The sequence below is a fragment of the Ascaphus truei genome, chromosome 20 (genome assembly GCF_040206685.1).
Source record: "Ascaphus truei isolate aAscTru1 chromosome 20, aAscTru1.hap1, whole genome shotgun sequence".
Taxonomy (NCBI): Eukaryota; Metazoa; Chordata; class Amphibia; order Anura; family Ascaphidae; genus Ascaphus; species Ascaphus truei.
Window position 1 is genome coordinate 13,578,935 of NC_134502.1, and position 24,216 is coordinate 13,603,150.

The 24,216-nt window shown below is 42.4% G+C and overlaps 1 long non-coding RNA gene across 1 annotated transcript; it reads right to left on the reverse strand.

Moving 5' to 3' along the window:
• Positions 1–4,473: 4,473 nt before the first annotated feature.
• LOC142471353 (uncharacterized) lies at positions 4,474–13,445 on the reverse strand. The gene is made up of 2 exons (XR_012789418.1): positions 13,154–13,445; positions 4,474–4,743 (listed from the first exon to the last, which is right to left on the reverse strand). It is a non-coding gene; the product is annotated as an uncharacterized LOC142471353 (long non-coding RNA).
• Positions 13,446–24,216: the final 10,771 nt, after the last annotated feature.

Below are 24,216 nucleotides of genomic sequence, written 5' to 3' on the forward strand. Positions count from 1 at the left end.
AACAGATCATTGGCAAAGACGGAATTCTTCAACTTATTCAACGCACAAGACAATGCCTCACCCTACACCCTCAGAACTTGTGCAGGGTTAACTGAGACAACAGGGAGAAGAGCAAATGGCTACATTATATGTTCAGTGGGCAACAGAGTGAAGATAGCTCTCCCCACACTCATCAAGTGCAACTACATGGCTGCAAACAGGGACGAGATTCCCACACCAAACGTGGCACGCCATCACCCACACCTCAGAGGAATAGTCAACTACATCTCACCGGTAGAACAAGGCGCCAAGATCTTGCTGCTGCTCGGTAGGGACATCCTGAGGGTGTACAAAGTCCGTAAACAGCGCAACGGACCCCACAATGCTCCATTCGCCCAAAGGCCTGACCTAGGATGGGCGATAGTGGGCAATGTGTGCACTGACAAAGGGCACAAACCAGACTATGTTGACGCCCGCAGAACAGTGATAACAGAATGTGGACACACATCCCTCTCCAAACCATGTCTTGGTCATCTCCTAGTGACAGGAGGGCCAAGTGAGGAGAAGAGACAAGGTCATACCCCTGAGATCAACAAAAACATCTTCACATCAGGGGGATGTGACAATGGCCTAGGATGCTTAGTAGTCCAGACAACTAAGGATGATGAGTTGACTCCACTGAAGGAAGAAAGTAACCTCCTGAAGGTGCCCGACAAAGGGATCGTCCAAAAGACAATAAACAATCGGACGGTCCTCCTGCAAGCAATGGCACAACTAAGAAGTACAGCCATTCCTCTCCACAGAACACCAAGTGGCAATCAGCCAACCGCCACAGCTGGCATAGCCGCAAAAGATTGCGCCCTGCAGGTGAAACTACAGGGGCAAAAAGACTGTCCTCTCACATGCCTAAAAAGAGACAGTCACAGAGACATTTCACAAAAGGATTTACAAGAGCAAAAGAAACTGTTCTTCGTCATGTCCAGGGAGAAAACAACCCCTAGAAGCAACTAACAAAGAGATACAAAGATACATCACCAAAATACGTGGAGACGTTCTCGTGCAAGAGAAATGTTCTGAGGACTTAGGGTGCACAGTGTTCCAGACATCAACAGACGATCACGCAAACGATCTTAAGAACTTGGACCTGGGGACAGACACGCCTCCCATACAGTGGAGTCTGGGGATAAGCTGGAATCTCAAAACAGACGCATTCACATTCCAGGTGTCCATCTAAGAAAAACCCTACACCCGACGCGGGGTCCTGTCCATGGTCAATAGTCTTTACGACCCGCTGGGATTTGTGGCTCCAGTCGCCATACAAGGGAAGTCTCTTCTCAAAGAAATGTCCTTCGAGAAGCAGGACAGGGACAGCCCACTACCCCCAGAAAGATGGAAAGAGTGGGAAACGTGGAAGGATTCTTTGAAGATCCTAGAGCAACTTCAGATCCCACGCCCCTACTTACCTACATCTCTCACCGCTGCACACAGCAAAGAGCTTTGTGTGTTCTCTGATGCCTCTACAAAAGCCATAGCAGTGGTGGCCTTCTTAAAAACCACGGACGTGGATGAAAGTTACCATATCAGGTTCGTCCTTGGCAAAGCTAAACTGGCGCCACAACCCGACCACACTATACCCAGACTCGAGCTATGTGGCGCAGTATTAGCAGTAGAACTGGCAGAACTCATCGAAAACGAGATGGACTGCAAACCAGATGCTGTCAGATTTTACACAGATAGCAAGGTGGTACTGGGCTACGTATGTAACAAGAAAAGAAGATTCTACGTATACGTGGCCAACCGTGTAGAAAGAATCAGGAAGTCAACCCAACCTGGACAAAGGGTGCCCACATGTGCCCACAGACGAAAATCCTGCAGACCATGCCACCAGATCAGTGCCCGCAGCACAACTACAGAACACTTCATGGCTCACAGGACCAACGTTTCTTACGCAGCCTGCGGAAATGCCACCAACCCCAGTCGACGACTTTGAACTTGTGGATCCAGAGGAGGACATGGAGACAAGGCCTCAAGTATCCGTGTTACTCACGAATATACGGCCCAGAAACACCCTCAGAAGATTCTTTGCCATCAGAGGACTAGTCAAACAAATATGCTCCGACTGCGGAACCAATTTTCGTTGGGGCACATGAAGGATTACAAACAAACACTAAACAGTGCCAGAGACTTTTGCACAAAGACATTGTGGTGCAACCAGCTACCCAACATCCTTTGCTAAAAGACTTTGCCAGAAGACTTTGAAGCCAGTGGTACCGGCCGGTATCACATCGTTATGTGGAGATGAATTTTGCATTATTATGTTTGTTTGTATTGCACATATGTTCCACATATTCCAGTTATATACTGGTATCTCCAGATACTAGACGGGGAGTGTCATGGAAGAAGAATCAAATTTCTGTTTGACCCCCCTTGCAGTTTCTGCTTGTCAGCTCCTTAGTTTCAGCTGCATGTATTTGCACACACACACTGTGCCTGTGTGATATATTACTATGTTGCCTTTTCTGCCTCTGAGCATGTAGCCAGTGAGTTGCTACAGCAACCCCTGAGATCTGTTCTCAGAGTGGGCTATTCTGCCCTCCCCCCTGTTTTGCTGACAGGTAGTCTTTCCCAAGACTATTCTTGTTACCCAGATTCCCCCACACTTCCTTTTCATTCCTGACTTTGGCTGAGTGAGTACCTTCCTGTCACACTCCTATGGCAAGGCCATCTCTTTCTACCTGCCCTTAACTACAAACTCACAACTACACAACATCACAAGAGACTGTGTTTACTGCTGCTTTTCCAATAAAGTGAAGGAAATATTATAGGACTAGGCGTGATTTGGAAAGGGGGCTGAGTTAAAGCTATCTGGGGCTATTCACACATCACACGTGACCCTGGCTTCAGAATAACTCCTCATGTGTGTATAACTTCCATTTTGTTTTTCCCAAAGATGAAAACACACTCTATCCTGTCCCAGGTAATAAATAGGGTTAGTAACATGTTATTTACCTTCCATAATACAACTTGTATGGTTTACCCAGCATTGTTCATCAACAACCTTGTATTGTGATGGTCGACATAATATAGTATGTATATATTTGTCTGAAGTGCAGAGTAACAAGCCCACCAATTTCCATTTCCCAGTGTCAGAATCATGCTTTTATAGCTACCCCTACGACTATATTTTCATAATTGCCCTTTCCTCCCCTTCCCATGCTACAAGGGAGTGTACTTCGCAGATTGTCATGTTACAAAGTCCCAATAAATTTGTCCACCAAGACAAATGCTTCATGGTAAATGGTGAAATATAAATTTTCACTGGCAAAAGCCATTCCAGGGGCCATTTACCTACCCATATCTCATGCTGGCTGATTTTTAGATTGGTTGACAGTTCACTCTGTGCTTGTGTACATATAAGTGCTCATGAAACATCTTCCCCCAATTTGTTGACACTATCCACTAGCACTTTAACCTTTTTCATAATGAGTGGAAGTACACTTACTGACACTTTAATATGTTGCTGCTGACGGTTACTCATTTCCTGGGCTAGCTCTTTAGTGTCCTCAAAACTTTTTAGTGTGTGTGTTGCTAATTTACCCAGCTTGTTCCTCAAACCATCACAGCTAATGGTGTCAAGAACTCCCAGCCCAGTACCTATCCCTCCTGTGATATCACTCATAATAATGGGCCCCTTATTAACATCACGGAGGTATGAAACTCCCTCCCGAGTGTCAACACGAATTGACACAATTTCAGACACTGGCAACATTTTACTTGTAATCACAATTTGTATATCTATCGCTGTTTAGTGTTTATTAACCCATCCTTTTAATTGACCAAATAAAATAATAAGCTTTACTTAAATTCATACTACATACCTTACATAGGGGTACTTGAGTGCTCACTCAACTGGGATTTATTTTTGTCTGTAGTAACCAAACATTCCCGTACCAGTATTACATGAATACTTACTTGTTTGGCTGAGCAGGGGTCATTATCCTTCCCCCTTCCCCCCAGGTTGACTCCCTAGTCCAGTGTAACCTGAATTGGTTCTCCTTCCTCAAATGAATGTTAGTATAATGTCAATAAAGAAAGCTGCGCCTGCATCTGAATCTGCTGTTTAACCTTATCAGATTACTTTTTTTGGCACTATTATCTGCGTTAATATTTTGTTCCCAATTATACATTCCTCTTAGGCTGCCTTTTTTAAATGTGTTAATTTTCCAATCACCTCTCCAAGTTGTGACATTAGTGGTACCGTGAAATACTGAAATTTGGGAAATATTTGATCCCCCCCCTCTACATTGAGAGATGAACTTCCTACAAGGCATTACTTCTATAGACGGGTTAAGGGGCAGCTATTCAATCATATTAGCACCAATTATATTAACCTGACCTGACACATTGCCAGTAAAGTTAAAGGTAAATGTAGTAATGTTTTCCAACCCTCTTTCATCAGTCATCTGTAAAACAAAATCACGCGTATTGGAACAATTCATTTCCAAATGAAACTGGAAAATTAAATTAGTATCAGCAATGTGTTTGATGTCATTACCAGTAGGGCGGCGATTGCGGGTAAGAAGGTGGCTGCCATTTGCACTAGTCCCATAAATGTTCGTAGGACTGCCTTTCCTCCTTCATAAGAACATATGTGAGTTCAATATCAAGCACAGCTCCAGTTGTTCAGATAGCAAACAGTGGCATCCATTTATTCAGGTCCCACGGATTACGTGATTTTGGTTTGCACTCCATCAAAGTGGAAACCTGTAAAAGACCAAATGCAATATCAATTATTAGCAGTGCTAGGCAGATACATCTTACATTAATCTACATGTACCCATTTATCTTCATCCCTTGTTTTGAAGCGTTTACGCCTCTCGGGATGCTCTCCGATTGTTTTAAGGCCGTTGAGTGATAATCTTATTATTTTAACTACTTGTTCACTGAGTGTCTGTAGGACTGTGTATGGTCCCTCTCAATTTGAGCCACTTCCTCTCCTCTCACTTCACATGAGACAAGCAGTAGACAGATACCCCCATGCGAAAGTAGTACACTATTTACAAACTTCTTATGTACCTTTCAAAGCAGGTTTATTTGGGACAAACAGCAGAAGCAGAGACAATGTTTCAGGTCCTAGCTGGACCATTCTTCCGGAGGACCTTGTAGACAATCTGCTGGATGTCTGAGATTAGCTGATAGGGGGTGAGTCTTGTATTTTTACTCACACTTCCCCATATAGCCATTAGGATAGCTGGAAGGTGAAACAACAACCATTTTTTCCCCTGATTCAATTACTAGCTTCCTTCATTTTTCCTTAAGGGTGCGATTCATACGCTCCACCATACCTGATGACTGCAAGTGGTAAGGGACATGAAAACGCTGCTGGATCCCCAGCAGGTTACACACTTCTGTTAGTATTGACCCATTAAAGTGAGTTCCCCGGTCACTTTCATTGACTTTAGTGAAACCCCATCTTGAGAACACTTGTTCCCAAAGAGCCTTTGCTGGGTTCTTAGCATTGTCCTTTTTTATTGGGAAAGCCTCTACCCGTTTGGAAAAGGTGGCCATAATCACAACAGATACCTCTATCCTCCTGGAGTGGTCGGGAGTAGTCCAATAAAATCAATCAAGGTTACACCATGGTCCCTCAGCCACTGAAACTTTGTCCAGTACAGGCCTATGTCCCTTTGGCCTAGGGTTCATCTGAGCACAGATTAAACATTCATACAAAACCTCCCTGTACTGATCTCTCTACATTTTCCCACCAATATTTCTCCTTTACTGTTCTGGTAGTGATGTCCTTCCCAGCATGACCCATTATCCTGTTGTTATTTTTTTTCTCACCAAGTCCTTCTGGACTATTGCAGGTGGGATGTACTTGAGTTTCCCATCCCCTTTCCTAAATAACATCCCTTCTTCTAATTGATATCCTGGTTCACTGTCTCCATCTTTAAGCTTGTTTATGATTTTGAGCAGCTCTGTATCCTTCTCGTGTTCTGTTTGTAGTGATACCTGTACTCATTTATTGAGAGGGCTAAACTCATATTGCTGTTCATATGCCAGATCAAAATCATGCATATCCCAGGCCTGTTGACTTTCCTCATCATTCTCATTGGGTATTCACCTTTGTGAGAGGAAAGGTGGAGAAGGTGTGGATGGGAGATACATAAGCCCTGCATTTGCAAATTATACCGATCCCTACTAATGGTTAAAGGCCCATGGAAGGTTTTGCAAATGAAGCCAGGTGCAGATCGCCTGGCTTTGATTAACAGAGTTAAAAAGGCCAGTCTGGATCAGTTCTTCCCTCTCCCCTTATTCCAGCTAAGAGAGCTGGATGCTACAGACAGGCACTGGCCTGCAGCAGGTTTGTTTATGATAACTGTGTACCACCCAAAAATAGCTAGAGAATTGCTCTCTAGTTAATGCTCAGATAGAGGTAGGATTTATTTTGATACTTTTGTTTATCTTGATTTTGTCTGTTGGAGTGACAACGAAAATAAAGCACTTAAACCAGAGCTGGATGGTCCTGTGACTGTGTTTTACCCTAAAAGACAGTGGGTTTTAAGGATCCCATACAAGAACCCTTCATCCAAAAAGGGTATTTTGTCACAAATTTCACATGTTTTGCTGCACTTTTTGCTAACTTATCTGCCCCATTGTTGTGTTCAGCATGAGAGTTAACACTGCCTGTCTTCTGGTGAGCATTTACTTTGATCAGGGCCAACCTTAGAGGGGTTTTCTTCCCCTGATTCCGAATTTGCTGTAGGATATGTGGATGTGTCAAAGATGTTCCAGTTGCATCAGTGAATCCTCTTTGTTGCCATAACGGCATATACTCAGTCAGTGATATAGACACATAAGCACTATCAGAGTAAATTACAATGTGTTCCTCTGTCCATCTTGTCATTGCTTCCCTTACTGCTTTCAGTTCTGCTCTCTGAGCGGAGAATGAATTGGGACCCTGAATCTTAATCTCCTGCTTAGTTATTGGGTTCCATAGAGCATATCCACGGGTGAAAGTCTCCTTCCTCCCAGTATCTTGACCCATCCACATATATGGGTAAGTCAACAGTTATATCTGTGAGCGTAAAAATCTCCTTTCTTATTATGATGCGTTTCCCCACAGTCACGTGCTTCTCCTTTATATTGCATTAACTGAGGAAGGACATATTTTGCATTGTGTATTACTTTGATGTTCCTACATATCGTTTTAAGAGTCGTTCTCTTCCTGTCCCGCTGTGCTCACCACAAACAAGGCGGGACCCCAGAGCTGAGGTGGGAATGGGTACAAACGCCACCCACAGCCACAAGGGCGCGTCTGGAGTGTCTGTTGGTCGAGGTAGCCGGGTCGAGGTTGGAGAGGTACAGGTCATCGTTATACTAGCCGGGGTCAGGGTAGGAGAGGTCCAGATCGTTGGAGGTACATTAGCCGTGGTTAGGGTTGGAGAGTGGAGAGTTGTCATTATCCGAATGCCGATGTCAGGGTAGGAGAGAAGCGGATGGTCAGGAGTAGCCGGGGGTCAGGAGTACGGAGGTGCGGAGTCCCAGGAACAAGCTGGGTCGGTACACAAACAAGGTTAGGCAAGGCAAGATTGTGGAGGAAGAGTAGTGGAAAACAACAACGTAACAAGAACAATGCTCAGCCGATGTGCCAGTGGCACAGCTGAGCATATAAGGAAGTGAGGGGTCAATGGGAAGAGAGGTGGAACGGAGCTGCGTCCTCAGCGGGAGCAGGGATAAGAGGTGATGCAGGTGACAGGTGTAGGCTATGTGAAGATATCATACCTGTTGACGTGGAGCTTATGTACGTTGCGCACGCAACACGTGTGCGGCGCGCCGCTGGTGCGCGAGCGCAAACCGGAGGACGGAACCTTACGCCAGTGTCCCCGGCAGGGAGCCGGGCACGCATTCCTCGACTAGCGCTGCGGGGAGGAAGCGCGGTACCCGAGGATATGCCGTCGGGAGCGCAGAGGACGGAGGAGGTAAGGCGGTTGTGCGCCGGAGGCGGCGTGACTCTCGGTTCCTTACACTTCCCCCCCATTAGAAGGTTATACAAAGGTTTAGCTTTGTCCACAAAATCAATAAAATCTCTTCAAAATCCAATAAATCTTAGGAATTGACGGAGAGTGGGTACGTGTTTGTGTTCTAGGCAATCTCTGAATGAGTGTTTTGTGGGGATCTGGAGTTCTACCTCCAGCTTGTTTGACAACTCCCAAATATGGGACAAAGTAACAACTGTATTTTTTTAGTATTCAATTTAAGACCTGCTTGGAGAATTAGTGTTAATAGCTCATCCAGCAGAAAATAATGCTGCTCTCTTGTGGCCGTTTGCAAAAGTACATCATCTATATACACTACAAAAGACAATAAATTCTGCGCCTTGTACTAGAATCTCAATGGAGAATGACAAAAATCTCAAAGAAGGTAAAAAAAAAGAGTGGATATACAACCATTTGATGTTCAGACGAAAGACAAATGTCCTTGTGGTTCCCAACGAAGTTCAATAGGATTGGATATCAGGTGCATGAAATAAAAGAAAGAAAACACATAGCATAATACTGTATGATAACACACCGAACAGATAGTGTGGCAACGAATGGAATTAAGTACTGCTTGAACCTCTGGGAGATGGGACTCCCAGTCTTCATTGTGGATAACAACATCATCCAGGTATGCCGCCGCGTATGGGGTTTTAGAATATACTGAATATATTTAGAATATATTTTTTATATTCTGTAAAGCACTATGATTGGTTCCAGTATAGTTATTTTGGTCTGGATTATTTTTGTGTGAACAGAGTACACACTTATATTTGAGCACCATTTCTCCACAAATGTCTCTATGATAATACACTGGAAATAATGCAATACGAAGTAGAAGCCTCAGAGAAATGACAGGTGAGTGAAAATAGAAAAAAGCAAATTTATTTAAAACATATTAAAAGAACAAATGGAACGAATGTCCACAATAGTATCCAATTATAATCTGCTCCAATGAGTAGAGGATGGGAGAGAGAGAGAGAGGAGGGGGAGAGAGAGAGGAGGGGGAGAGAGGGATAGAGAGAGGACGGGGGAGATAGGGATAGAGAGAGATCGGGGGAGAGGGATAGAGAGAGGATGGGGGAGAGGGATAGAGAGAGGATGGGGGAGAGGGAGGAGAGGATAGGGGGAGATGGATGAGAGAATGGGGGAGAGGGAAGAGAGGATGGGGAGAGGGAAAAGCAAAAAAAGGGGGAGGGGCATAATTTGTTTTCTAAATATTTTTTAATGCGTCCCGGTTTTTACATTTCAAAATCTGGTCACCCTGTGTGTAAGCCACACATTGAAAATGTTTAATTTAAACATAAATCACAGACACATTAGAGAAATACAAAACTAGGCAATGATGGGATACGTACTATATACACCCTATACTACAATATATATATATATGTGCTTATAAGCATTGTATATAGAATCTAAAGTATTAAAAAATTATTGAATCATTACGTCCATACAGTAATAATTTTTTCTATCATATTTTTAAATCACATATGAAGTAGGAACCTATTGAATTTTATCATAAGTAACTTAGATGCTGTGGGAAAAGTAGTTGTGTTTTTTGGGGATCTGGAGATCTACCTCCAGCTTGTATGACAACTCCCAAATATGGGACAAAGTCTCTTAACAACTGTATTTTTTTTAGTATTCAATTTAAGACCTGCTTGGAGAATTTGTGTTAATAGCTCACCCAGCAAAAAATAATGCTGCTTTCTTGTGGCCGTTTGTAAAAGTACATCATCTACATACAATACTGCACAATACAGGCTGGATGTGAGAATGGCTCTAGGATTTCAGCCAGATACTAACTGCTTGATCTGTCAAACTGACAAAGTAGAATCACACATACCTCATAACAACTTCAGCTGTATAATGTATTGTAGTCAGACAAGGGTGAATAGGTGCACTCAAATCAAATCAAATAAGTTTTATTGGCATGACGAAAGAACATTTGAGTGTTGCCAAAGTATAAGTAACAAGGGGTAGGGTATAATGATTACCCAGTATATGGATAACAGGGGGTAGGGTATTATGATTACACAGTACATGAATAACAGGGGGTAGGGAATTATGATTATACAGTATATGGATAACGGGGTAGGGTTTAATGATTACACAGTACATGAATAACAGGGGGTAGGGTTTAATGATTACACAGTACATGAATAACAGGGGGTAGGGTATAATGATTACACAGTACATGAATAACAGGGGGTAGGGTATAATGATTACACAGTACATGAATAACAGGGGGTAGGGTATAATGAATACACAGTACATGAATAACAGGGGGTAGGGTATAATGATTACGTAGTATGTGCGTGAAGCCATGTCTGGTTTTGGCTACTGCCCTGCCTGGTACAGTGCAGGCAGTGTTAGACCCAATCCGGGGGTTTCCCCTGCAGTGAGCAGCTCCCTTGAGTGACAGGGGGGCGGGACAAGGCCTGTGTTCTGCCCAATCCTGGGCTCAGGCCTTAGACCCGCCCCCAGGGTACTTGAGGAGCTGCACTATCTAAATTTAGCCCGTGTTGTCTCTCCCCTGAGAGAATGGTCCCACGGAAGAGTGTGTGCAGAGATTGGCCACATTATATCCCCTCCCTTATGGGAGTGGGAGTGAGGACTATACCTCCGGCTCCATCAGGGAGTAGGGGAAGAGCAAGGACCGACCTTTGGGGCCCATGCCTTGTGGTTGAGTCCAGGGACCATCCTAAGGTTGGAGAACCAAGTAAACAAACAAAAAAACAGAAAACACAGCGCACAACGCTCATAGTGCATTAAATGATATCTTTAGTAACCAAAGTAAAAGGTAAGTATTGTGCGTACATAAAGGTTAAATTAAACAAGCATTTCTGGGTTATATGTTAGCCAACACCAACGGACGCCTGTGATGGTCTCGTGGCTCTCCTCACTCCAACAACCTCGGTGTAGGTCCTGGAAAAGTCTCCACTCCAATCGCTGGTATTTTAGCCTCTCGCCTTAGGGTGAGGCTAGTGCAATCTCAGCAGTCCAGAAAACGACCTCCGCTTGTCTGTGTTATGCCCGTCACTGCATCAATCTCCTTTGCAACGGAGCAGCGGGGCGCACGCTGTTTCGGCGTCCTGGTTGAACACTTCCGGGTCTGTGACGTCACAAAAGCCGCGAGACTTCGTCGCAAGTCTTACGAGACACCGGATCAGTTCTCTGGGAGTGCTGGGATACAGAGGGTTCGCAATGTTCTTAGTCCAACGCGTTTCGAAACCGCATGGGTCTCTTCATCAGGGAATAAAGACTAATCAGTCTATTGGCATTTAAATACCCCTCGTGCGTCACTAATTGGTCCCTCTATTAAGGATTTAAACCAATCGCAACGCTGCGGGGAGGAGTCACAAAAGCTCCATGGTGGAGAACCAAGTGTATGCAGAGTATGCTGTGTATGCTGTATCCTATGCTGGGCGAATATATTCCTGCCTCTGAGTGCAATCTATCAGGGGGAGTATCAGAGAGTTCTCCTGCAGGGATTTCTTCCAGTACTCCTGAAGCCTGCAGCAGATGGAGGCACGGAACCAAGAGTGAGAAAGAACCAGCTATCACCCCAAAAGCCTGTCCTGTCTTCCCCAATACCATCGGCGGAACCTCAGAGCTTCTGTGAACCAGCATGTACCCAGCACTACACACCTGGTAACAGAGGAATCTATCAGAGGGTGGGGGAATCACCGTTACAATGGATAACAGGGGGTAGGGTATAATGATTCACTCGACCGCAATCGGCTGCCTCCGGGGTGTTGGCAAAACCGTCAGACCGTTCAGAGAACAGATGAATGAGCAGCGTTCCAGCATCAGCCTGGCTCTATCCAGGAGTCAGATAAACCAGTGGCTAATCATTTTCTAAGCCAGGGACATCAACTGGCATCATTGCGATATATGATTATTGAACATGCAACACTTCCGACCAGAGGGGGTAACGTCAACCGGCTCTTAATGCAACGGGAGGCGAAATAGATTTATGAACTGGATACGGTTGCACTGCAGGGTTTGAATGAAGAGCTCAATTTGAACTGTTTCCTGAGATTTACCTGTTTTGATCAGTGCATGTCTAAATTGCAGTTATATAATGATGTTTAGATGGATACAAGTTTATTAACACATGTCTCAAACTCCTGGTCAGCAACGACAAGGAACAATCTTCCCTGCATTACTACAATATTGCCATACTCTTATTTGGATAAGTTTTTTTTCATCTCTATCTCACGCCTCGCAACTCGTTTTTGTAGTGCTCCGCTACCAACTTTTACTTCTGTGACTACTAAAGCTACTGCAGACCAAGCAATATCCTAATTTTTTTTTAATAAATCAGTTCTGTACGATGAGAAAACACTTGTAGCTTTTTTTTTTTTTAAACAACACTGAATGACATTTTTAAGGTATTATAATGTAACAAGCCTTTTTTTGCTTCTATAGCAACCATTTACAAAGTCACACCCCCTTCCTCTTCTGAAACAGGCTCTGGCACCCCCCCTTTTTGAGCCCTGCTCTCTCTCTCTAGCAGTGCACCAATTGTATCCAGTGACTGTCTGGTCACGTGATCTTCCACACAGAACTTTGCATCTTTGGTCCTCTCCTGCTGCACTGCCATTTAGTGAACCCCCAAATCGAATCTTCGCTAATCGATCACAGGAGAACGGATCGATCGGTAACTTAGCTAATTACTTAGCATTGTGTAGATTGTATTGATGCACATATGTAACTACACAGATGTAACTATGTAACTATTAAAGTGGGGGGAACAAAATAGCAACTTGGGCTGCTGCTTTAAGATCAGTATTGCTCGACAAGTATTTTCTCATAGTACAGGTCTGATTTATTTTAAAAAAAACATGCGTAGGATATTGCCTGTTCTGCAGCTTTAATGCCCCTCTCCCACAAATTCCAAGATTGTTGGACCCCTCTTCATCCTCTCTCCTCTGATCATCCACTCTGAATTGACAGGCACTGTACTTTGAACATATTCCTGAAACAGTTCCATATTGTATATGATTCTCAGGAGTGATCAGTTCCCTTGAATACAAATACCCTGTGAGACTTATCACGCTTAGATCACACGTCCCCTGTTAACCTTTTGCTGCTCACTTCCCAGAACTCTTGTGACGTATACTCACTGGGGGTGTCAGGCCTGCAAGGGTTACCACTGGTGTCCAGCTCCGTCTGCTATCCCTCGTTTTAGGGGTCCAGCCCCCTCCCCCCGAAATCTCTTTGTTTCTCATGTCTCTGGTCATTCAGGCGTTCCTGGAATCTGGCTTCGTTTTGCAATCACGTCGCGGTCACCAATGACAGAAGGTGAGTTCAACACAGAGACATTTCTCAAAGTAAATGTCGTTTAATAGCCAAGCACAGAATGCGGATAATAGTACAGTGTTGCCTCAGTATGAGGAGAGCAAAGACCTGGTCAAGACAACTTATCTTTCCTTAAAGACTGGTATATATACTTGAAGAAAACAGCATCTCTACTTTCCTTCTTACATCATGCATACTCCATATCCTCCCCTCCCCCACCCAGCTGTATCTTCTTGTCAGCAGTTTGCTGTTATCTCCTTTCTGTGATTTAGTGTAGGGGACAGGTCTTTGATGTGTATTAGCAGATTTGGGTTAGGTAATCGTGTTGGCAAAAGTCTTATCTTCAGGGAAGGTCAATTGTCTATAGACCTTATTTAATTCTTCATAGTTCCCTGCAGCTGTATTTGTCTGTAGCTTGTTAAGATAATCTTGCTGACCTTCTTCAACCTTTAACCCAACCCTTGCTTGTTCATCATTTTATTCAGGCTCTCTCTTCTGGTGGTCTGCTTTGGGGTCTTAGGCTAAGGCCCCGCTGCCTCAGACCACGTGCCGGCACTGTAGACAGGCGGCGCGTGAAGAGGTACTTGAGGCTTTTTCCGGTCCAAAGGGACCATTTTTGGGGGGGGATGGGAGGGCGTGGCAAAAACGGGTGGGGGGGCGTGACCATGACATGGGGGGCATGGCCATGACGTGAGGGGGCGGGACCGCCCATCAGCCGTTCAGCCCCTCAACTCCTCAGCCCCTCAACTGCTGTCGCTGAGCCCCTCAACTCCTCACACACAGACACGCACTCAGGCACACACACAGACAGGCACAGACACAGACACAGACAGGCACTCACGCACTCACAAATACACACGGGGGGTGGGTGGGGGGTGAATCGGAGCCCGGGGGATCGGAGCAGGGGGGGAATCGGAAGGGGGACCCTCCCAAGAGGAGAGAGTCTGTGGGAGGGAGCAGGGGGGACTTCCTTGGTGCTGCAGTTTATTTAAAATCGCTGCTTTCCCCCCACACTCTCCTCCCCGCTCCCCGAAGCCTCCCCTCCTCATTGGCTCACAGCCACACCATGTGACGCGTCGCCACTTGGGATTACAATTCTCTTGAATCCCCTGGCGGCTGACGCGTCACAGCGTGTAGTGAGCTGTGCAGCCAGGGGGGACTGGGACCGGCTCGGGAGGATTCCCCTGCTGGTGGGGAACGCTCGTGCGGCCGCCCGCGCCAACAAGCGCAGCGGGTCCGAGCCCTTATAGTCCAAAGTCCAACTCTAATGCAGTCAATGCTGTTCTTAATATCTAGCATCTGATGTTATAATGTGCGGAAAATAACAATACCACTTGTGTGCACATTCACGTTTCAGACAGGTCCACAAACTCTGCCTTTCGCCATTATCTCATAGGCCGTGATTATGCCAGAAGTCGCCGGCGACGCAGCGCAGCTGGAAAACAAACTGCTGAAATCCGCTGGTGCTTTACATACCAGCGTGCCGCCTGGAGCTGCAGGGCGACACTCTCCTGAAGAGATTTGCTAAATTGTTTTCTTGACCCGATGGCCGCGTCACGTGAGCGGTTCAGCCAATGTGGGCGAACCCCTCACGGCCACGCCTCCTCCGACCTGTCTCCCCGGTATAATCGGTCGACGGCAGCGCTGGGTGACGTCACAGAATAGCGCTGCCGCCCTGCAGCACTTGGTATAATTGGGCCCATAGCATGCAATGCTTCCATTGCCGCCAGGGATTATGGGTAATGACATGCAAATGAGCACTCGCAGTGTGTCATGCTTTACTTCTTATCCATTTTAACATGGACCCCTACTGGTATAAGCTTATACCTGCCATATTACACCGCTTTTGCAGAACAGCCAGGGTTAAAGAAATGCACAGCTAGTAACCCTACCCACAGACAGCGTTTACATCCTTTTGTGTCTTATCAGTGTGAGGCTGGCTGGTTATACTGGTTTATACTGGTTTTGCAATGTGAAGCTGGAAGTGGTTTAAACTACAGATTTAATAAGTTATGGTGGGTAAAAAAAGTGACAAAAACCCTGCACTGAACAATTGTAACCATACCAAAAAAAACACCCATAGGACACATATGTGTGCATTGTGTATTAAAAATCTTTTTAAACCTACTGCACCATTAAGCCTCTATCTTCTCCGGCTTTAAAACTCCACTCTACCTACCTTTACTCACTATTGTAGTAACAGGTGACTATAAGGAAAACTACCAACCCGTAGTGGTCCGCTGTAACGAATCTACTCCCTTACCTTTCTGCATCTGTACAATGGTAACATCAGAAACTAGAGATGAAGAAAATCATACATTTTATCACCAAAAATAAATAAAGTTTTAACGGAAAAAAAAAAGAGCAGGACAGGCTCAGAAGCAAGATACCAAGATTATATGAGTTAATTATAATAATAACGAGTTCAACTAATATAGGCTTCTGGGAGGATCGTGGCTTTAAAATAGGTCGCTAGGACTTTATCGGTTTAAAGAAAAAAAAAAGTATAAATATTTATTTTCTTTATAAAATGTTTTACCAGGAAGCAATACATTGAGATTATTTATACAGTACTAATAATAAGTAGAAATAAAAATATGTCTTTAAAGCAGCAGGCCAAGCTGCTATTTAAAAAAAAAAATATTTTTAATTATTTATTTCCCCCTTCAATATGTGCATCAATAAAATCCACACAATGATAAGTAATTAGCTAAATTGCAGACCGATCGGCGAAGATTCGGCTTGGGGGTTCACTAAATCAGTGTCAGTGCAGCAGAAGAAGACCAAAGACGCAAAGTTCTGTGTGGAAGATCATGTGACCAGACAATCACTAAATACAATTGGTGCACTGCTAGAGAGAGGGCATGGCTCAAAAAGAGGTGTGCCAAAGCCTGTTTCAGAAGAGGAAGGGGATGTGACTTTGTAACTTTGCTATAGAAACCAAAAATGCTTGTTACATTATAATACATTAACATTTTCATTTCAGAGTTGTTTAAAAAAAAAAAATGCTACAAGTATTTTCTCATCGTACAGAACTCACATGCAACACAGATGTAGGATATTGCTTGGTCTACAGCTGTAGGGAATGATCAGGAAGAAATGAAAAAGCAGAAACAATGAACAAAGTAAATTTCAAGAATAAGGGGAAGAAAAAAGTGTCAATGGAGTGGAAGAGGTGCCCTGCAGAGGGGGGAAAAGAAAGCCATGGTAATTACTGTAACAAGGGAGAATAGAGGGCGAACGAGAGTCAAGGGTAGAAAAAAACGTTGGCATACCAACAAAGCCCAGGTAAATAAAACAGAAACAAATAAAATGTAATAAGGAGTGGCAAAAGCAGAAGAAACCTCTCGAAGACCCAAGGACACTGAGGAACTGAACGTCGAGGAAGATAAGACCAGGACCGAAAGTCACTTCAGGGGGTTGTGTTGATGTGCGGAATGTAGGCTTTACTTTGGTGGGAAGCCAGGGAAGACCCAATTGGCTCATAAAGGTATTGGCCTCATTGAGGGATCTCATACTGTTGTGTGCCATTTCTCCAAGCCATGGGAATTCCCACTTATAGAAAATCTGGTTCTCTAGGAGGGCCTTGCGTTATTGAACCGGAGCTCACAGAGTTTTGCAAGTGTGGCAGGAGCTAAGTCACTGAAGATCCGGAGAGAATTGTCTTCAAACGTGATAGGAGGTCTTTCCTGCTACCGACAGCATGTGCTCTCTTTCGCTCTTGAAATCGAGGCAGGCTTTACCTGGTTCTAAGGCCTTCCGAACAAACGCTCTATGGGCTCTATCTGAAGCCTGAAGAGCCACGTGTAAAAGTCACGTATGGAGGGGCTACTATTGCCCTTGTGGTTGTCCCGATTTAAAAAGTCTGAAACATCAACCACGTTGTTTTTGTTTTGTTTAGCTGGCATCCCATGTGTTTAAAAAGAGAGTGGAGTACACTGTATTCCAGAATCCAAGAGTCTTAACTGGCTTTAATACTTAAAAAGAGGCCTCTGCCAGGGAATTCATATTGTAATTATAGTCAGCATGTGACCCCAAAGATTATAATTATGTGTGTATTATCAGAATTATTCATATTATCATCATCATCATATCAATATTTATTTATTTATTTATCAAATATTTTACCAGGAAGTAATACATTGAGAGTTACCTCTCGTTTTCAAGTATGTCCTGGGCACAGGGTAAAACAAATAATACATGGTTACAAGTACAGTACATAAATGAACAAGGTATACATTATATACAAGACATTGCATGCACAGTTAAAGAAAATATATATTATGAGCGTATGAAACAGTTACAGACCAGGTTAAAATGTGAGACAGCCTTAGATTTGAAAGAACTTAAGCTGGTGGTGGATATGAGAGTCTCTGGTAGGTTGTTCCAGTTTTGGGGTGCACGGAAGGAGAAGGAGGAACGTCCGGATACTTTGTTGAGCATTGGGACCATGAATAGTCTTTTGGAGTCAGATCTCAGGTGATAGGTGCTGCATGTGGTAGGGGTGAGGAGCTTGTTCAGGTAGCTGGGTAGCTTGCCCAGAAAGTATTTGAGGGTGAGACAGGAAAGGTGAACTTTGCGCCTAGACTCTAGTGATGACCAATCTAGTTCTTTAAGCATTTCGCAGTGATGTGTGTTGTAGTTGCATTGGAGAACAAAACGACAAATTGAATTGTAGAGGGTGTTAAGTTTGCTAAGGTGGATTTGAGGTGCCGTGCCATATACTATGTCTCCATAGTCAATAATTGGCATTAGCATCTGCTGTGCAATACGCTTTCTGACCAGGAGACTTAGGGAGGATTTGTTCCTGTAAAGTACCCCTAGTTTGGCATAGGTCTTGGTTGTCAGGGTATCAATGTGCATCCCGAATGTTAAGTGGGAGTCAAACCATAAGCCCAGGTACTTAAAACTAGTGACAGGTGTTAGGGTGGTGTTAGTGTTGGTTCTAATCAGGAGCTCAGTCACTGGAAGCTTTACAAATTTAGTCTTGGTCCCAAATACCATTGTTACAGTCTTGTCAGTGTTTAAAAACAGTTTGTTTTGGGAAATCCAGTTTTCGAGTCTCAAAAAGTCAGACTGAAGTATGTGTTGAAGGTCAGAGAGGCTATGGCTGTGTGCATATAGGATTGTGTCATCTGCATACATGTGTATTGAGGCTTCCTTACAAGCTGTGGGAAGATCATTAATGAACACTGAGAAGAGTAGGGGCCCCAGAACAGAGCCTTGCGGGACACCACAGGTGATATCCAGGGGGTTGGAGTTAGAGCCTGAGATGGACACATGTTGGGATCTTCCTGATAGGTAGGACTGAAACCAGTTTAAAGCATGCTTCCCTATTCCAGAGCTCTGGAGTTTGTTAAGCAGGATAGCATGATCAACTGTGTCAAAAGCCTTTGCAAAATCTAGGAATACGGCGCCAGTGAGTTGTCCCCGTTCCATTCCACACTGGATCTCATTGCAAACTTATAGCAGGGTAGTTACGGTGGAGTGTTTGGGACGAAACCCAGACTGGAATTGGCTAGGGAAATTTGTCTTGGTATAGAAATCGCTTAATTGGGAGTGGACACATTTTTCCATAACTTTGGATAGAATTGGGAGAAGTGAGATTGGCCTGTAGTTTGAGACAGTGTTTTTGTCACCACTTTTGAAGATTGGGACAACTCTGGCAGTTTTCCAGGTCTTAGGGATATGGCCTGCAGACAGGATAGAGTTGACTATGGACGCAATTGGTTTGGCAATGGCTGGGGCACCAAGTCGTAGGAACCTAGATTGTAGTAAGTCGGGTCCACATTGGCGGCTTAGTTTTAGTTTGAGGAGCGCTTGTGTAATCTCCTCTTCAGATACTGGGCTAAATTGAAAATTGTGGGCAGTGTTGGGAGGGGGTGGGACTGTAGGGATACTCCCAGGATGAGATTCATGTTTGGGGTTTGTGCTGCGTTTCGCTAATAAGTTAGTGGCACACCCCACAAAGTAATCATTGAATGCATTTGCAATGTCAGTGGGGTTTGTCAGAGTAATATCCCCCTTAGTGATATTACTTGGTTGTTGATGGTTAGGAGGCTGGAATATATTGTTGATAACCTTCCAGAAGTTAGCTGGGTTTGATGTATTTTGGTGGAGATTGTCAGAGTAATATTGTGCTTTTGCATGCCGTGTTTGCCTTGTGCACATGTTCCGCATGCATCTGTAGTGATTGAGATCCTTGGCAGTGCCAGTTACTTTGTAGCTTTTCCACAAGGCATCCCTGAACTGGTAGAGTGCTATAAGGTCAGGTGTAACCCATGGAAGGTGGGCCCCCCGTACCCTTATTTTGCGTAGTGGAGCATGGGTATCGCAGAGTTTTAAGAACTCGGATACCCTATTCTTTTAATGTAACCATGTATTTTTTATAACTCTGTGCCCAGGACATACTTGAAAACGAGAGGTAACTCTCAATGTATTACTTCCTGGTAATTTTCTCAAACATCCAGGGGGAGCATATGGGGAAAGAAATACAAATTTAAGTGCAGACGTTTCTATAAAGTGGAATGATATTGTCTTGGCTCGTATAAATGTATTACTCACAAGATGTATGAGTTAATCAGGCAATTGGCAAATTGGGTTGCCACCCATCTGTGATCTGGACCCCCCTTGTTAGAGATACTGTCAGCAGGATGATGTATATATAATAGAGAGAGAACTACATAGTGCGATCAAAAAGGTACAACTTTATAATTTAAAAAAAAAAACGGGTCAATAAAATGCGCACTTACAATGTGCCAGTAAAAATCATGCATGTATCTCACAAATGGAGAAAATAGAAGCTCCCCGAACTGCTCACCGCCTCCCTCGGGTGTTTGGCTGGCTTTCTCTCACGGATCAGTATGCCGGTTCAGAGCCTCCCTCACGGCGCCCGTCCAGGAAGATGACGTCACGGCTGCAGAGTTGGTCAGCTACGGGTCGCGTTTGAGTCCAAAATTGGTACACTCTACGCGTTTCGCCCAGCTTGCTGTAGCTGTTGTCGGCTTCGTCAGGAGTGTGTAAAGGTTGGGTGCAGTTGATACTTATATACCCTATAGACAAACTAATCTATTCAATTATGCAATTAAACAATTGAACAACCTGATCTAAGACTATTATTATGGGAGTGAAATTGGAACTTTCATGTAATATAATCAATTGCTACGCATACGTAAATATGTAAGTACAGATGACAATGCATAAATAAAACAACCAGAGAACAGACATTATAACCTCATGATATTTCAAGGTACATACAGTATAAATATAGAATTACAATGATATCCCAACTTGGGCAGTATGAAATGTCATTAGACAATTAATGTTTTTAAATGACATATGTAGATTTTTTACTTTCTAAAATCCTTAAAGAGCAACACATATGAAAATTAGATTGGGGAGATGGAGTTTGAGGGGTAAACTCTGTGCTCAGTATAAGACTGTTCACAATTTTTTATAATAGTTTTTTCTTACTTCTTCAATAGGTCTTTTGCTTTCAAAGGTCCTAGAAATAATGCTCAGATTGCAAACATTGGGTCTATTAGAATAGTATTGTTAGGAGTTAGTATATGTGTGCAGTCTTTGGTAGGGTGCAATCTTCTGCACTAACACATATCTGGGAGCTAATTTGTCATAAAAGTATGGCAGGGTAATGATTCCTGGTGGCAATTTAATGGCATCTTACTTTAGGTGTAACTTGGTGGTCAAATCTTTATATTTTATGTATATACATTAATAGATAAATATAATGAGCTGTAAAGATAGTATACAGATTCAATTTCTCATAACTGTGATATGAAACGAATTTCTAGAGGCTTTCACTAGGGTTGCGTTGACAGGGGGGCTAATTACATGTGGAAAAAGACGAAGTGAAGAAGAATAAAAAATGAAAAATAAAAATGATAATAAGGTGCTGATAAAAAATCTCTATCAATCAACTATAATGACATTTCATTTACAGTGTATGGTAGCAGGATCAAAAATATCAACATACAGATATAGTGTGTACAGTAGTAAATTCCTACGGGAAATCCTGAAAAATGAGATAGGAAAAGCTGATGTAAAGACAAAGAGACAAAAGAACAAAAGAGGATCATATTAGTACCATGGTTTTGAACATAATCTATTTCAAAAAAGGAGCAAGATCTATCTCAGCATTAAGGCCTCTTGGAGCTAATGTTTTGAGGCGATGGATCCAAAATGTTTCCCTCTTTAGGAGTTCTGACCCCCTATCCCCTCCCCTCCAATGGGGTAGTACATGTTCGATGGCTTTAAAGACTAGGCCTGTTGGTTCTCCACCATGACATTCAGAGAAATGATTTGGTATGCTGTGGTTAGTTAGTTTTCTCTTGATGCCACTCAGATGTTCGATAATTCGAGTTCTTACTGGTCTTATGGTCTTTCCGATGTATTGTAACTTGCAGGAACATTCCACTAGATAGACTACGTGGTCTGTCCTGCAAGTCATAAAAGTTTCAATATTGAAGACTTCACCGGTGACATTAGAGCAAAAATTGGTATGGTCAGAAGACCTAAAACCACACGCCTTGCAACTTGTGCAGCCAAAAAATCCTTTCTTATTTAGCCATCTGTTGTTCTTAGAATTGGAGTCCCTTAATGCACTTGGGGCTAGTTTGTCTTTAAGATTGGAGGCTTTTTTAAAAATCACATTTGGTCTATCGGGGATATTGGGGCCCAATACTGGATCATTTTTAAGTATATCCCAGTGCTTTTGAATGATATTCTTAATTTTTCCTGCATCTCTACTATATCCCGTCGGGGAGCTTCTATTTTCTCCATTTGTGAGATACATGCATGATTTTTACTGGCACATTGTAAGTGCGCATTTTATTGACCCGTTTTTTTTTTTAAATTATAAAGTTGTACCTTTTTGATCGCACTATGTAGTTCTCTCTCTATTATATATACATCATCCTGCTGACGGTATCTCTAACAAGGGGGGTCCAGATCACAGATGGGTGGCAACCCCATTTGCCAATTGCCTGATTAACTCATACATCTTGTGAGTAACACATTTATACGAGCCAAGACAATATCATTCCACTTTATAGAAACGTCTGCACTTAAATTTGTATTTCTTTCCCCATATGCTCCCCCTGGATGTTTGAGAAAAATACTTGAATCCTTGGAACCCGTGAAACAGGTCCCACCAGTGAGGTTTGAGCTGGGTGGTTGGACTTTAATCATCATATATCACTTTTCATAGATTTATTCACAATTGTTATTATTTTTAGTCGTTTGCGCCTTATATCACTTATTTCACAATTACTTCCTGGTAAAACATTTTTATAAATAAAAATAAATAATATATTGCTAAGCATGATTATCCTTAATATCAATATTATCATTAATATTATAATCATTGTCATAATTAAAAATAATATTCGCCTTTTTTATAACTATTAGGCCACGTTTATAGTGGGTGCTTGTGCGCGACGGAGTGCATGGCGTCGGGCGCGCCTGTCGCTCAAGCAATTTGTGGTCAGTGTTTGCGCGGCGTGGGAGACGTGGTGTATGCGTCGCAAGGCTGGTTCGATCTCATTGGCTGAAATGCGCACGTGACGCGGTCGCTCTGCATCTCTCGTGCGGTCGCGCACACTATGGACACCCTTATTCCTATTTTCTTTACCAACATTATTACCATTATTATCGTAATCATCATTGATATCATTATCTAGATTATTATTATCATTATTTACAATCATTATATTATAATGATCAGTCATTTGCGTATAATATCATTACTCTTGTTGTCACTAATATTATTATAATTTTATTTACATCATTATAATTAAAATTATTTTCATTATTCATAGTATCATTATTATTTATATCATTATCACACTATTATATACGTGATAATCATCATTATTATTTATATTCTTTTTACTATAACTATTATTTTTACTATTATTTATATAATAAATTATTTATATAATATATTATGATATTTACTACCCTCATGAATTATTAACATTATTATTCATTGTATAATTATTATTTAGACAATTATCGCTAGTATTATGATTAATATTATTATTTACGTTATAATAATCATCATTATTAATATTCGTCTTAATATAACAATTATTTTTGCTATTATTTATATAGTATATTATTTATATAATATATTATATTTACTACCCTCATGAATTATGAACATTATTATAGTATCATTATTATTTATATAATTATGGCTACTATTATGATTAGTAATATGATTATTTACGTCATAATCATCATTATTATTTATATTCTTAATATAACAATTATTTTTTTACTATTATTTATATTATGGTATGTACTACCCACATAAATTATTAACATGATTATTCATAGTATCATTATTTATATAATGATGGCTACTATTATGATTATTAACATCATAATCATCATTATTATTTATATTCTTCTTAATATAGCAATTATTTTTACTATTATTTATATGATATGTACTACCCTCATGAATTATTAACATTATTATTCATAGTATCATTATTATACAATTATCGCTACTATTCTGATTATTCATATTATTTACGTCATAACAATCATCATTATTTATATTCATCTTAATATAACAATTATTTTTACTATGATCAATATTATGACATTTACTACCCTCCTGAATTATTAACATAATAATAATTATTAATATCCATGTTTATTTAATGATATCATATCCATGTTTATAGAATGATATTATTTAGACAGGGTGATCAGGCCTCGCTGATTGCCACCCTCCCTCATGTGGGCGGGGCCTCAGCCGGCCTCCCAGTGACGTAACGTGGAATGGGCGTGGCAGCCGCGTCCCGCCCTCTCCCCTCACTTGTTGTTCCTTGCTCTGTGACGACGTAGGGTTGACGGA